Genomic DNA, 13,955 nt, shown 5'->3' with positions numbered 1-13,955 from the left:
ACAACTCGGCATTTCATTGCTTTTTCTAAGCTTAATAATCCTTTAAGTCAAGATCCTTGCTCAAGACTCAACTCTTTTCTTCCATATATGCAGTTCACACCCATCTCTATCAGTTCTCCTAGTTAAAAATAATTACAACTTTGTAATTTCAACCTAAGAAGGCTTCAGTGGGTGCATTTTTTGGTGGTAATGGAAAGCAAAATTCAGCCTTCTCTGCCAAAACCAGCAGCTGTCTAGTCACTTTTGCTTGCTAAAAAAAAAATTGCCTTAGTTTCATTATATATAATCTTGTAAATAAATGTCACAAGCTCGAATACATATAGACGTGCGTAGGCACAGCAGAGAGAAGTGATCAGACCAAATCTGGGTTAATCTTGGCTTCATCCACTTTCTGGGCTGCATTACTTGTAGTGGCATTGTTGTCATGCTGCATATGTCGTGTGTAGCCTGTCTCCCTGTGCCTGACTTCACTTACTTGTTTAACACACTTGGGACATAGTGGAAATGCAGCTTATCAAACCACAGAACCATTCAACATGAAACATTCATCATACTGGATCTAGCACCCTGTGCTGCCAGCTGAGGGATTCAGGGGATTTCTGCTGGAGTAGTTCTTGCAAAAATATCTGCACAGGTCAGTGGGAGACCATAAACCAAGCCACAGAACTGCACACCACATTCAGCAAGGATGCCCCTCTGAAGTTTGCACCATAATAAAATGTAGCTGGGGGTGGGTGAAGGATAAAGTGTCATTGATTTGAATTCCCTTTCCCTTTCTGAGAATATGGTGTTATGCATCCAAACATATATATATATATATATATATATATATATATAAGACATTTGGATTATTTATTATATTTTACTTTGTAGACTGGGATAGGATAAAATGAGGTGATGTAGGAGCCATGTGGCTAAGCATATGCATGTGCTCATCCATCCTCGCAGATGATATTTGAGCTTGGAGGACCTGAGCTGTGGAAGTGTAGGAGCTCAACATGCTTGTTACTACACACAGGTTTCAGTGGTCTAACAAAAAATAAGAGGGCATCCAGATTACAGCTTGGCCTCAAAGCTGGGCTACAGGCTTCTCTGTCCCATAGGCGTCTAGGAAACCTATCCATTAGTGTGAGCGGCAGTTCAGGCTGTGACCTTGCATCAGTATCTCCATCAGCTCTCCTGGAGCTTTGAAGGCAGAGGGGATGCTGTCAGGAGACTGCAGGGTCGGACACTATGCGTTTGGCTGCCGTGAGCAGTATGGATGGAAGAAATATGTATTTTCTTTGCGCTGGACTTTTGGCAGCTTGTTACTGATCCAGCTTTAGCACTGATAGGGATTGACCATGTTGGAATGGCAAGTCTGCCCACAGGAAGGATGTGGAACAGCTGGCTGGCCGGAGAGGATGAAAAATGCTGAGCAGATTGATCCATTCAGTTATAGTCTACACTGACCGTGAAATGCCTACCATGTCGATAACAGATTAAGGACACTATCCTGCTCCCGTTGAAATCAATAGGTGTTTTCTCATTGACTCCAGCAGGGTAGGGAAGGGGCTGAGCCCATCCCACCTCCATGCAAACCAAACCTGACTGCACTGAGTCCCTGTTGCCATGGAAAAAAGGGCTCCATGGTGTTCAAGGCTTTTGGGCGAACTTCAAATCTATCTAGTAGAAAACCGTCTTCAGTGATTTCATACATGTTCTTCTTTTACCGTGATCGTTTTCTTTAATGTTTTTTAATTGTACAACCAGCCATGGTTTTGCAATGCGTGCTATAGTGAGGCTGAGCAGTGCTAGCTGAGTGTGCGTGCATGGGGAGAGGGTACGTTTGCACTGAGCAGGATGGGAGGGAGGTATAAAACTGCTCTGCCGAGCAAGAGTGACCCGATTCAGCAGCGAGCACTAGCAGGAGGTTGTAACCGCAGCCAGCAGCAGTGCTTCTTCTTGGGGCTAAATTCGCTATAGAGCTTGGTTTACTGCTCTCCACTTAGTGGTCAGGGTCCTTGTTCCTCAATGCCTCCTCCATGAATGCACAAGGGGACCCTGATCCAAGCTCTCCCTTTTCCTAGGATGGCCACCCAACAGTTGATTTTGCCTTATTACCATCTTGGACATGTGAACCTTTTGAAATCAGGTGACTAGGTCTTTTATTAGAGCCCACAGCAGTATTGGATTCTTATATGAACTGAAACTGAGACCATGCCTAACTAGTTTCTTAATTTTTCATGTGTATGTTTAAGCTTTAGAATACCTGGTGCCCAATCAGCGTATGTGAGAAGGTCAGATATAGACATATAGTAGATACTACAGTGATGAGTATGTAATAATGACCCACGTCATCAATGCAATGGCAAAACAATACCTGCTATTTAAGTTTCACCATGTTCCTCCTCTACCCCCTTTACTGCCAATTCTATTTCTACTCCCATGTCAGGGCGAGCAATTACACTGTCGTGCAGACTAGAAAGGAAATCAAAGAGCAGCACTGATTTTGAGCTCCATTAGAAACACAGAAAGAAGGGAAAGTAATGAGTCCCTAAAGGGAGTAGAAAAATACATCCTGGCAAATCATATTGCAACAACAGAGAGCCAAGGCTTCTCTTTTGTGTCAACCAACCATTTCCTGACCTTCCTTTGGAGAGGCACATTGTTCTGCATCCATGATTTGGATGATAATTTGAACAAATTTGGACAAAATCTTACCTGTCATCTCCAGCACCACCCATCTCCATCTTCTGCCTAAAGGGCAAACCTTGCGGTTCTTATGCAGCTAAACTGCAGTATCATTAAAGCATCCCCCATCTTGGACCAGGGCCAGGATCTGGAGAATGAGAGCCGGCAACAAGCTTAAGCTGCTTCATATCAGAGCATCTGGGAAGGTCGAGACAGTGGGTTATTCCCCAGCAGTCACTGCCTTCACTATGAGGCTAAACAATCTTTGTGAAAACGCCTGAGAACAGGGTTATTGCACCAGTGCAAATGGAGCAGTTTGGACCAGAAAGCCTGCCAGCTCTTTCGGTGGTGTTGATCAGAGAGCAGCACCGTCCTTTATCGCCTTGGGCAGCATTTCTTCATTTCTTGAACAGTCTGGCCTGTCGTTCATGAAAGGTGATGCCTTTGGATGCTCTCTCTGTCCTGCTGTCACATCTCTGGGGTAGTCTGATTGAACTAGGAGTTTGTGAAACGTAATTGCTTCATTTGACCTAAAAAGCTTCATTTTCCTCAATCTTAGTTTGTGCACCTTGCTGTGCTGGATTCCCCTCTTAAAAATCACATTGTAGGTTCATGTATAGCTTTTTCAAAGTGGTCATTCCAGCTCTGAGTCAGGAAGTCATTAATGCCCATATTTACATGGGAGGAGCTGCTAAGAGGGAGCATTACGCATATGCTGAAATGTTTTACTGAACTGGACTAACACAATTTTTAATTCATCTCTCGTTCATGCCTTCCGACCCTTGAAGCTAGATGCTGAAATCATCTCTCCACCAAGAATCCCACTGAAGCCAAAGGCAGGGCTCACAAGGCCACCGCCTGAACATGGCTATGACATGCTGCTTTGCATGGGGATGGGCGCAGACAAACTTTAGCTGGAGACAGATCCAGCACGCAGCATCACTGCAGGTGGCTGCCAGTGTCTGTGTACCCAATTAGATGTCTGAATAAATTCATTGATATGAATTGCACTGAAGAGTATTTGCACTTGAAGAAAAGCAGATTTTTCTGTGCTATGTTGTCATTGCAACTTGTTCCACTTTTCCTAATATGAAAGCTGCTTCTTACGGGTTTTTCCCTGGGACCTTAAGATGTGTTACCAGGTGAGCCGCATTGCTTCATGTGTCTGTACCTTGCTAGTGCACTGGTAGTTGTGTGTGTGTTCTTGTGAGGGAGTCAGACACGTAGTGCTCTGTGGCCCAACAAATCCTTGCAAGAGCAATTGGGCTCTCCTAGCTCTGTTCAGATTTCTGCAGCCTGCTCAGATCTGCCTATGACAACTCTTTTCCCAACCCTAACCTTCCTACAGTGCCTCATCAATAAAGATTTTCCTCTACCAAAGCTTCCATGTGATGAGCTGTTTTGTTTGCTTAACCTTGTGGCAAATTTTAGAGTCATCTGCCCATTTGGAGGATGATGGTGCTCTTTCTCCAGCCAAGCGGAGAATAGACATACAGGGCATTAAATGGGGTGTTAACAGAGCTTCGACTTGGTCCTGACCCATTTTCCAGGGGTGAGCATGACATTTACAGATGGGTTATTTCTGCAAGCATGCTCAGAAATGTCAGGCTGTGATCACCCTGGGAACTTTCCTAGCGGGCTGCATTAGCTGGGTGCATCAGTGACACTGGTGTTGTGCTCACCAACATTGCAGGCTCGAGCCCGTACAAAGACAGCACGGCAGCTTCCGTATGGTATTGCAAACGTGGCCCATTGAGGCTGACTGTCATGGCTCAGGTTGAGGAGGTGGCTCTGAGTTTCTGGTCACCATAATAAGATGCATTGACCATGCATAGTCTTTCTGTTTGAACAGAATTGGGTCTCTGGCTTGGACTGAATTTCTATAGAGTGAGGTGAGGTGCGAATAGTACCATTTTAGACCCTTGGAAAGTCAGCCACTACAAAGTGAATGTTGAAATTGTATTTTGAGTTTGGTAACAAACAGGCTTATTAGAAACTCAGTGTAATTTTTGTATTTTCTTCACTTTTTCCCTTCCCCTGCAGGTCCCCCTAGCTTATAACGTCAAGGGAAATTCAGAGAGGTATTCTCAAAGGGTGTGGCAATTCACAATAGTAAGGATCTGGTTCCTGAGGTCTCACTGCCACTGTGTTTAACCTCTCTCCGGATCTCCACATGCACCTTCCCCTAATTTCTGGCATTTCTGCAGGATCATTTCCCAGAGGGATCTTCCGCAGAGTCCACGCTCTTCCCTTTGGTGGGTATTTACCCACTAGGAGATAGGCAGAGCCTTGGGCTGCCGGGCTATAGCAGAGACTGATGGATATCCTTTATCTGGCTTGGACTCTGCCTTTCCCATGGCTGACTGAGGACAGGGACTTAGATGAAAGGCTGAAGGGTGAACAGTGGAGCTAAGGTGGAGGTTGCACCAGGAGGAAGGGGGTAGTCATGGGGGTGTTTACCCTAAGATCCACAATTAGGTGGACTGTGGCTGCCAGTGGCGGCCAGATGTGCCACCTATTCCAGGTGTGGGAATTTATCTCACCCTTTCCTTTCACACATGGACCTCTCCAAACTGCTTCATGTATGTGGAGCCTCCAGAGAGGACTATTGCAAAATAGCTCACTGGGAATAGCTACAGGGGGCACGTTGTACCCCCTGGACATTGCCTTTGTTTCCTCTTTTATTCCAGTATTATTAAGGCCACTTTCAGTCAACCTTTAATGTTATAGCACTGTTCCAGTAGCCAGATGCTACTTCTCCTCGCAGGATACTGTTTCAGCTGTTGAGATCGACACAAGCACGGTAACTGCAACTCCCTCAGCCTCAATATCCCAATGGCTATTCCTTACAGATGGTCCCCACATCTCTTCTATTTCTCTGTCCTGAGACATGAGCCCTGGCAGAGCTGGTATTCTTGGGAATGCTCTTCCACAGCTCCATTGCTCTCTCGCCTTCTTGGACCTCTGTCATATTCACCATCACCTTCATTCATGTATCTGTGATGCTTTGGGCATAAAAGCATATGCAATAGTTCTGCATCCTTAGAAGGCTACATGGGTAACACTGACCCTAAGGCAATGCAATATCCATGATTTATGGGCAGCTAATTCGAGCACCTTTCAGAAATGAATCGTGGTGTGGGATCTTCTTGCCAAATGACTAGACTCCATCCCTTTCAGTATCTTAATCGCATCTCGCTTATAGCCTGGTTGAATCAGTGCTGCAGCCACCCTGTTGAAGGCTCAACACATTCCTCTTCTTTTACACCACTGCTGTACTTGATGGGCCCCAGCTAGAGATGTCCACAGATACTGTGTCCATCACGTGCCTGCTCACACTTGGTCCATTGTGCATTGTTGAAGTTTCAGATTCATACATAAATATATCAAATTGTTTTAGTTTCTGTGCACAACTCATTAGGTATTGGCTCATTGATTTGCTCTCTGTGTGTATGTGTGTGCATGTGTGTATGTGGGCTAGAGGCTGATTATTAATGTTTGGAAAAAAAATAATCTTGGGCACCAGGAACTTCATCACACCATTCACAGCCTCAATACAGCTTTACAGTAAATTACTGTTTACAAAATAATAACAAGGGCATTAGAGAATAAAGCTGTCTTTAAGCATATGCATTGGAGTCAGAGACAGGAGCACTTCATGTTGATTGTAGCAGAGAAAGAGGGATAGTTCTTGTGCTTGTGCTGGCAGATCTTATATGTCAACAAGACAATTGCAGTAGGAGTTGGTTGGAATTGACCTTTTATTCAAAGAGGGCTGGGAGATGTGCTGAAGTGTTGAAATCCATGTCTCTGGGTGCAGAGAACACGCTGTGTTGTAGTAACATGTCAGGCTTTCAGAAGAAGCAAGGAATCATCTGGGTCCAGGACTTCAGACTTATTTTTCTGGAAGGCAATAACATATTGTGCCATTTGTTGTTGAATGCCCTAGATTGCTGGTGATTTTTTCACGTAGCAGCAAGACTGGAAAATTGGAGGGTTTTTATCCATTTGATCTGAACCAAGTAAAATACTGTGGCTTGTCTTTCCCCCCCCCAAATTAAAAGATAAATATTCCTTGTAGTTCAGCACAAAACATTCCACTCCTCCTGAAATGAAGCATTTCAGCTTCAGGAAAAAAAGTGAGGAAAGCAAAGTCAATGAAGAGCTGAATTCAGAGGGCTGCTAGAGGGATGGTTCTTCGTTACATGGTGAGCCAAGAGGCCAAGGGGTAAAGCACAACCCATAGATGGGACTGATGCCAGGTTAATGGCTTTCCTCTGCCTGGTCAGCTATGAACTCCCATCTCTTATCTCCAAAGCATGTGCCTCAACCACCAACCTGGGAAGCATTGTAGGGGCAGCTTTGATTCTTTTATGGATGCTATTTCACTTTGTTTATTCACTAATTCCGGGACTGAAAACACCAAATCACCAGGTACAGGCATCACTGTGGTACATGGCATACGTTGATATAGGCTCATAGGACAATTTGGGTCAGAAGGACCTCAACATGGGTCGCTATTCATGTGTTGGCTCTTGCTGAGTGATATCCTTTGATTAGGCTTATCTTCAAAATCAGTTGTACTTGCAGGAGGATACAGGGACTATTTATATTAAATCCAAGTGGAATTTTACCATCAGAAAAGAGTGAAGGGACTTAGGATCAAAATGTGTGTATGTATGTTCCTCATATGATCCTCAAAGGCTGCACCAAGATTTGCTCACAGTCCAGGTAGTCCAATATCTTCTGTCTGATCATGGCCAGCACCAGACAACTTGAGGGAGACGAGAGATGCCCACAGTGTGGAATAGCTCTTGCTTCAGCCCATAGTTTTGAGAGAATAGCTAAATGCTGAAGAACGGCATTAATTATTATCTCAGGACTGTGTTGCTGCAATTTCCTTTGATAACTGAATATTCTCAATATCCATCTAAATAGCCATGACAATTAAATTTCACTGTATGCTGGACTTCAGTGACCTTCTTTAGAGGAGTTCCAGAGTTTGACCAGGCATTATCATTGATTTTTGGTCTCCCACTGTTTCATTTCATTGAACATCTCTGTTCATATGTTAAGAGAAAGAAGGGAGCTGGAGAATATTTGGGAGCAAATAATACATTCTCAAAAGTGGTAATTCAAGAAAAGTCAAAAATTATTTGAAAATTCCAGTCAAAAGCACTATATGGTTTCACCAAAATATATTTATATTTTCATTTTTGTTTTGTTTGGAGGAGTATTAAAGAGTAAGATGATGTTCTGAAATACTCCTTCTGTAGTGGTTTGACTTTTTGCTTCATAAGGGGAGTTCGTAGTCCTTTCAGATTGTCCTAACTAGAATAAGGAAAAATGGAATGGAAAAGAATTAAACTGAGAAGGAAAGTTAACTTTTCAATTTAGAATGAATGAAACATTTCAGGCCAACCCCAAACTTTTCCTGAGTTGTTTTTTTTTATTTTTCTGAAAAATATGAGTATTTTCCTATTTTTGTTTTTTCAGATTAAGCTAGAAATATCCCTTCTGTGCAGGGCTCCACCATGAAATTCCCAGTTTCCCTTTTCTACAGCATTCATTATTTCATACTTGTACATCAGGATCAGGGAATCAGGCTCGGTTGGTGCCAGTAAAACTGCTGTCAGTAGAATTCGTTTAATATCCTATGCTGATTCTGAACAAACATAACCTCTCTTTAAAGTCCTTTATAGTAGACGGAAGCTTTGAGGTGGTTAAACCTGGCTGCATCTCCCCCTCAGCTCTGCTGTGGCTTCAAGGCCATCAATGATGATGAAGGCAATCAATGCCTAAGCGAGTGTCGGTGAGCATCTCCAGAGATGGTTGCACACCATAGCTCAGAGCTCACATTAACCCCATGTCCCCCAGCTGGGGTGAAGGAGGATGTGGAAGACAATTTTCAGGTCACCTTCACCTGCAGCCACCTTTAACTATCCTCTGCCAAGGAGAAGGCACAGTTAAAGTAAAATAACCAGGATGAATTCAGCCCCATGCAAAGCCGCTGATGTACATGGAGAGCAACTTGTGCCTTAGATAGATGTAGATCATCTTGCAAAAGGTCTGATGTTACAAGGAGAATGCACACATCTGGTACCTATTGATTCACAAAACATCTGCCCATCCTATGCAGCCCCATGTTCTGGTCATGTCTGTATCTGGCCAAATTCTCATTAGCTTCAGTGGGAATTTTTCCTGGGTGACTCAGCTTGCAAAAGGTCATCAGACGTTTTGCAAAATTCAGCAGAGAATCAGGAAACTTGTAATTTGCTTGTGTGTCAGCCCAGTATCTCCCTGTCATGCCAAGATAACGAGTCTTAAAATCTTTCGCAGCAAAACTAAGAGCAATGAAAATCTCTTGGATAAGAAATACAGAGCTAGACTAAGCTGTGCGTGTTGAATTATCTCCATGCTGGTGCTAGTCCGAACTCGTGACTCACTTGGGCAGTGTAAGCAAAGGCTTCTGCTCAGGTTTTAGGTGAGCTTTGAGGCTGACCTCTTTCCCTCTCCGGCATGGAAGAACAGCCTGGGCTATACCACACTCCTGAAATACTTTCAGGGATAATTTTGTGCAGAGCAGACTGGGAACGGTGGTCCAGAACCCTCTGTGACTGTTTCTTCTCAAAACACACAGCAACAAGTTTTACCATGCTCATTTCAGATCGTAGCCAGAATTTTTGACTTTCTGGCATCTTCCCCTTAAGGTTGGCCTTGAGTAATAGGAATGTTAAATAGTAATGGGAGAGGTTTCAGAACTGCAGGGCCTTTTTCCAAGACAGGACTAGTTTTAGTGTTACAGGAGCAACCAATACGGTACCGGAGAGAGCAGACATCTTTGCTAGTCCAAGAATACCAAAAAAATCGACTCTTAAATGTGTAGCCTTCTCTATCGCTTCTTTACTGCATGCAACGAGTGTATAATTTTACAGAACAGCATCCTTGAGAGACATAAATATCCCAGAGCATGAGACCAGTTCCGAATAGCACAGCACGACTGCTAAGAGGGTTTAGCCATGCTGTACGCTGTTCGGACAAGATGAGCTTGTGCTGACATAGGACTGTGTCAGACAAACTGCGAATATTTGACAGAGTCACCAGACTTGGCAGGGGGATTTAGATCACCTTCTCGAGATGTTCCCCCTCTCCGTAGAGTCAATAAGAGAAAAGGACCCCAAGCAAAGCACCTGCCTCCTTCTGAGGGACGAGGCTGCCTTTGTGTTAGGAAATTCAATGTGCCTGGCACTGTGATGTGATGATCCAGGCTGTTAAATTGCTAGCACACTCCTGCTTACATTTTTGGCCCAGGCTAACTAGTCCTTTTTCAAACCATTGCTAGGCTTGGTTCAGGAGGTAGCATATTCCAAAGGCAATTCCCAAGAGGTAGTTTTCCCTCACTCATCTGTGGTGGAGGCTAGGAGATTTAGGAACCTTACGCTACCTCTATACTGAGGAAACCAGCACAGAGCAGCCCATGTCTTTTCTAGTACCCCATTTTAAGGTTTATATGTTGCCTAAATGCCAAAAATAGGCACTGAGATCGGCCTGCCACATCAGCCATAGTTTTAGTAAAAGCTCTACGTTTCTTTCCTCCTTCCATTGCCTCTGGAGGCTCTGGATAGTAGATATGCAGAACTGAGCACATGGAGCACTTGAGTGTGATCACAGCAGAGGGTAGCTGGGTCCGTCTCAGGTGTGGTAGGACACCATGCGAACGTGGCCCATGCTCGCTCTTGCTCTAAGGGACTGGCTCTCATGTAGTAGCTGGGGATGTGAAATCAAGCACTTTTGCCCAATAAGGATTTCAAGATATTCAACAAATCCCTGTGCTGTTCTAGTCCTTCACACATCTGGTATCTATAACTCGTTTGTCAGCACTGGAAAGTATTTCAAGATCAATAGCTTTTTAATGTCCATTTCCAGAGAAGATCCTGGCTGAGATATTGCAGAGCTGTTAGACATAGTATGTCAGCCTGCATTTGCCCAAGAGCAGCTACCAGTATCTTCTTCGGCTGCAAAGCCAGGCTCGTCTCAGGAGATGCAGGGAAGTCAAGGGTCCTTTTGGAAAGTATGACGGGGCTGAGTACTCACAGAATTGTTACTTTTGCATTAAGACCAGCAAAGCACATCAAAGATGGAGAACAACAGAGGAATTCATGCTCATTTTTAAATGCCAGTTAAGATTTGTTGTTGGGCTGACAGGTATTAGAGCCCAGCTCTGTTGCATGATTCTTCCGTTCACATTTTGGGGACCAGTGCAAGGGGGTTCTGAGCACCCAGTGCTCTCGAGGGGAGTGCAGAAATGCATCTTCTGCCAACCCACAGGTTGCAGGGGACTGTTTTTTCTCCCTTTTTTCTGCCTCGTGTGTCTGTCTCGTCTACAGAGATCACAGGCTTTTCAGGGAGCAGCCCATCTCTTGCTGCGCGTTTGCATAATGCAGCGCATAATGAGGTTGCTAGGCACTACGCTAACAAATACGATCGCTCTGCTTCAGAGCTCACCTCCAGATAAACCAGCGTTTTATGAGCAGCGGAATGAACAAATCTTGATTTGTGTCCTCCATCTTTAAAGTCCAGCCCCTACATGCGCAGTACTCCAGGCTCCATCCTTTGTCGCTGTTTGTTTGGCTGCATAAATGATGGCTTGTGCTTATAACTTGACTCTGGTTTGTTGGCTGGCCTGTCGGCAATGTGGCTGGTGGGCCAGCTAGCTGTGGCCTTAGAGTGATTAAAAATATATATTGTATCTGGCTTTTCCTCAGCTGAAGAACACCATTTGGATGTTCCTCCTCTACCCAGTTATTGATTTTGAGGGAATGTGTTGGAAGTTTTACCTGCAACAAATTTGACTGAAAACAGCAAATGGGTTCAGAAGTTGCTAGGGAGGGATCTAAGTGACAGGTAGCCATGGACAGAGAGAATAACTGGATAATCTTGTTTCCTTTGGAAAGCAGTTGAGAATATAGAGTCTACTTAAGGAACAAAACTGGATCCTAGGAAGATGCCTCCTGTCTTCTGACAAACTTGGGATGAGCTTTGAGTTTATCAGTAATATGTTCTAGTGAAAAAGCATGTATTCGCATCTTCAATCCAGGTCTTTAAAGATATTTCCAATTCCTTTCTCTCAAATCTTCATACAGAGGGGATATTTTAACAATGGACAGCATAGAAATTTCTATGGAAGAATGGGTGACATTTGGTGAATAGCAACCAAGGGGACACAGATAAGCCCGTTCATGTATTCCTATTCAGTGCAACACAGTTCATGAAGAATAGCACCCTTCAAACAGGCAGTATCCCTGGGTCCTTGGCAGAATTATTTAAGCCCAAGAAGGGCTGAATTGTAAATGAGGGGGAGGGAAATGAAGAAACATGGGGAAAAGTAGATGTAGCTGGGATCGACACTAAGGAAGGATAAAGAGATGGAGGTGGTATTCAACTCACAGATTGAGATACCTACATTTAGGTGTGCACGTGTAAAGGTCTTCACGTAGGCTGTATTCCCTTTAGTGGAGATCTAGTCGGTCAGCAGAGCCCAAAGAGCCATTCAACTCACCATAAAGCAGTCACCTGCTCTCCAGGCTCCACTGACCATGCTGACTAGGTCTGCATTGACTGTGACAGGAGCATAGTCACATGGCATAAAAAGTGAGACCTAAATAGAATTGCCTTGGTGTCTAGGGAGCAGAAACACACCCGGGAGACTGTTGCGACCAGCAGTTACCTCAAAAGAGAAGGCTTTTCCATCACTTGTAGTGGGACTAGTAGGTGGGCAAAATGTGATACTAGATGGGCAGGGAGACCCACTGATCCTGCGCATGAAGGGTGTAATTTATTACTGATCCCTGGGGACAACAGCTGAACTTCTGCAGCCTGGTCTGCCTGCCTAAGTGGATCATCTGGTGACTAATGAAGTGTGCATGCCCAAACTGAAGCTTTCCTGAGCCTCTGGCTTTTGTCTGACTGCCTGTTTTCATAAAAGTAAAAACTGAGAATCTTTGAGATCTTTGCCCTTTGTCAAATCTGATTGATAATGAATCAAAACGTTCAAAGCTGTTACAAGAGGTAATTGGCTGGCAGATACATAGCACCCTCACACGAGGCTCATTTCCCTAATAAACCAGGCTAAAAATGAGTAACACAACCCAAAGGTGGTCGGGTGGAGCAAGGCAGGAGGGAGAGGGACTGCAGACCTCCCATTGCCTCCAAGGTCCCAAAATCCAGACAAGGGCTTTCTTCTCTGAGGAAAATTCATCCCTTTGCAAAGGCCTTGCCTCACCACCACTAGGATAGCTCCTGGCTTGTGTTGGAGTCTTTAGGATCTAAACTCCACCCGGGGCTATGTCCGAGAACAAGACAACCCGTCTAAGGTAGCAACACACTTGAGGTTTCTCCATTTCCATTCTCATCAGATAGAGGTTTTTTTCTCAGATGAATGGCAATTTTCAGTGAGGAAATGAAACATTTTGCTTCAAATCTAGAAAGATGTTGGTGCTCTGTTGGGAGGAACTAAAAAAATCAAGACTTGGATTCTGTGGATGAGAAGCCGAATGTGTCCGTCAGACACCGAAAAATCTTTAAAATATGTCTTACTCAAGAAGTCACTGTTCTGGACAAAAGAAAAGAAAGATAGTGTCATTTTTTTCAGTAACTCTGAAATTCACCATTAGCAGCTAATGAAGAGAGACTGTAGCTTGATACTTGATAAACACTGCATTTCCCAGTCTGCTTGGGCTTAACTCTAAGACAGCTTTATTTTAAATTGTTCCTTTACAGAATTAACAAAGCTGTTAATTTGGTGCATTAAAGGAGGAACGATGCAATTCACTACTTACAGGCATGGGTAACGGGTGCCTATAGGGATTCTTGGCTCTTTACATTTCTGAATCGCCCCGCTCACTTGCATACAGATAAGTTTGCTGTCAGGCATGTGCCCGGTAGTGAGTTGTCAGGCACCTACTGCGGAACATAAATTTTTATGTTCCTTTCTAAATATTCACTTCTACCCCAATTGTGAGAGTCAGGAACGGTGTGCAAGTAGTTTCAGTGCTGAGGTGAAGCTGTACAGCCAAGAAAGGACCTATGCTTTCAAAAAGGCTTTATAACGACATCTGAGGCCAGCTTTTCAAGGGGTACCTGACCATTGACACAGAAGTAGAAGGCTGTCTGGTGCCCAGGACTGGCTGATTTTGATAGACAGATTTCATTTGAACCTTTCCTAATGTGTTAGAGGGTTTTGGATGAGGTCGAAAATGAGCTGTTGGGAGTCAGGGTTTTTC

At 44.1% G+C, this 13,955-nt stretch overlaps 1 protein-coding gene across 1 annotated transcript in view; it reads left to right on the top strand.

Moving 5' to 3' along the window:
* MAP6 (microtubule associated protein 6) overlaps positions 1–13,955 on the top strand; it is a 51,687-nt gene that overhangs the window by 21,575 nt on the left and 16,157 nt on the right. The window lies entirely within an intron of this gene.

Source organism: Apteryx mantelli, chromosome 1 (assembly GCF_036417845.1).
Source record: "Apteryx mantelli isolate bAptMan1 chromosome 1, bAptMan1.hap1, whole genome shotgun sequence".
NCBI classification, from domain to species: Eukaryota; Metazoa; Chordata; class Aves; order Apterygiformes; family Apterygidae; genus Apteryx; species Apteryx mantelli.
This window is presented reverse-complemented; position numbering and strand designations above follow the sequence as displayed.